The sequence below is a fragment of the Macaca nemestrina genome, chromosome 7 (assembly GCF_043159975.1).
Source record: "Macaca nemestrina isolate mMacNem1 chromosome 7, mMacNem.hap1, whole genome shotgun sequence".
NCBI lineage: Eukaryota > Metazoa > Chordata > Mammalia > Primates > Cercopithecidae > Macaca > Macaca nemestrina.
The window spans coordinates 87807839-87810208 of NC_092131.1; the positions used below are offsets into that span (position 1 = coordinate 87807839).

The 2370-nt window shown below is 51.6% G+C and overlaps 1 pseudogene; it reads left to right on the forward strand.

Moving 5' to 3' along the window:
- Window positions 1-217: 217 nt before the first annotated feature.
- Window positions 218-2012, forward strand: LOC105496619 (exportin-6 pseudogene; annotated as a pseudogene).
- The last annotated feature ends 358 nt before the right edge of the window (window positions 2013-2370 follow it).

A 2370-nucleotide genomic window follows, 5' to 3' on the forward strand; every position in this document is an offset into this window, starting at 1 on the left:
AGCCTCCGCCCCTTCAGCCTCGGGGCCGAGTCCGCTGCCACCTCTGCCCGCGGAGGCCCGGGGAGCCCCTGCCTGGGCCGCAGCTTCCCCCGTGGGCGTCGGGCCCGGGCGGGGATCCCGAGCCGCTGCCCTCCTCGCCGGCATGCGAGCCCCATTTCCTACTTTTTCAGTTTCCTTGGGAAGGGGCGGGTGGGTCTGGATGAATCGTCTCGGGGGCCCCCACGAGGCGACTCAGGCGGCCCTGCCCTTTTTAGAGGGTCCCCTCGGGGCCCAGTGGGGAAGGGGTTGTCTTTGCATGGGTGGGGGACTTCCCTAGTCTGCCGGGACCATGACCTGAACTGTGTGAGTGGGACGTGTCCAAAGCCCAAGAACCAGCTCATCTGAGCCGCCCCCTCCCCGGCCAGCATGGCACCTGAAGAAGCCTCTCTCAGGGCATTGGAAGTCTGCTGACAGGAGTTTTTCACAACTGTACAACCGATGAAAGAAAACATGAGATAGAGGAACTTCTTAATAACTTTGCCTAACAAATAGGAGCCTGGAGATTCTGCCAGTACTTTCTCTCCAGCACTAGGAATGACTATGTAATGATGTACAGTTTAACAGTTTTTGAGAATCTGATCAATAAAATGTGGCTTGGGGTCCCATCTCAGGATGAGATGGAAATCCATAGCTGCCTGCCCAAACTCCTTGTGGCTCCCCATAAAACCTTACCTTCTTTTATCATGAACAAGCTCTGCAAAGTTATTGTTGATATTGGACGTCAGGATTGGCCCATGCTCTACCATGACTTTTTTACCAACATTTTGCAGTTGAACCAGTCCCCTGTGACAACCCCCTTGGGCCGATCATGTTGAAGACAACTCCAGAAGAGCTGGCTTGTCCCCGTGAGGACCTCACTGTGGCTGGGAAGGAGGAGTTGCGGAGGTGGCTACTGGACCAGGTGCAGACAGTGCTTGGGCTACTGACAGGTATCTTGGAGACTGTCTGGGACAAACAGTGTTACTGCTGCCACTCCACCACCATCCCCAACCTCAGGAGACTTGCTGAGTAACCTGTTGCAGACTCCTAGTTCAGCGGAACTGTGGAATAAGCCAATTCCCATCCTTGATGTGGTGAGTCAGTATATCTGTTCCCTGGCCTTGGAGTGCCTGGCCCATCTCTTCAGTTGGATTCCTCTGTCTGCCAGCATCACCCCATCCCTCTTTACCATCATCTTCCACTTTGTGCGATTTGGCTACGACATCCGGGCCAGAAACATGGTGTCAGTTAACGGCAGCAGCCAGAACTGTGTCTGGGTTCAGGAGTGGAGCCGGCTGGGGGTCCTGGCCATGTCCTGCATCAAGGAACTCATGTCCAAGAACTGTGTGCCTATGGAGTTCGAGGAATATTTACTGTGTATGTTCCAGCAGACTTTCTACCTCCTGCAGAAAATCACCAAGGATAACAATGCCCACACAGTGAAGAGCAGGCTAGAAGAGCTCGATGAGAGCTATATCGAGAAGTTTAACGACTTTCTTCAGCTCTTTGTGAGTGTTCACCTAAGAAGAATCGAGTCTTACTCCCAGTTCCCTGTGGTGGGGTTTTTGACACTTTTGTTCAAGTACACATTTCATCAGCCTACTCATGAAGGTGAATTCTCTTGTTTGGATGTCTGGACGCTCTTTTTGGACTATCTGACAAATAAAATTAAAAGTCGTCTTGGAGACAAGAAAGCAGTTCTCAACAGGTATGAAAACGCCCTGGTGATCCTCCTTACAGAGGTGTTGAATCAAATCCAGTTCAGATACAACCAGGTCCAGCTGGAGGAGTTGGATGACGAGACTCTGGATGACTATCAGCAGACAGAGTGACAGCGCTGCTTACAGCAGAGCTTGGAGGTAGTGGACAAAGTGATGGAGCTTCTGCCCATGCACGCCTTCTCCACACCATTCCCAGTTCTTCAGGATAATTTGAAGTTTATTTGAGATTACAGTAATTTATAGTTACTTCAGGGTCAGGAGACGGGTTGAACAATACCGTGGAGAAAGACTGACGATGGCTGCACTGCTCCCTGAGAGACTTGAGCTCCCTACTGCAGGCCGTGGGCGACCTGGCAGAGTACTTTATCAGGGATGTGTTTGCTGCACGGTTCAATCATGTCCTCACATTCGTGGAGAGATTGGTCAAAGTTACTCTGTATGGATCTCAGATAAAATTGTACAACATTGAGCCGGGCGCAGTGGCTCATGCCTGTAATCCCAGCACTTTGGGAGGCCAAGGCAGGTGGATCACAAGAGACCATCCTGGCTAACATGGTGAAACCCCGTCTCTACTAAAAATACAAAACATTAGCTGTGCGCGGTGGCACATGCCTGTAGTACCAGCTACTCA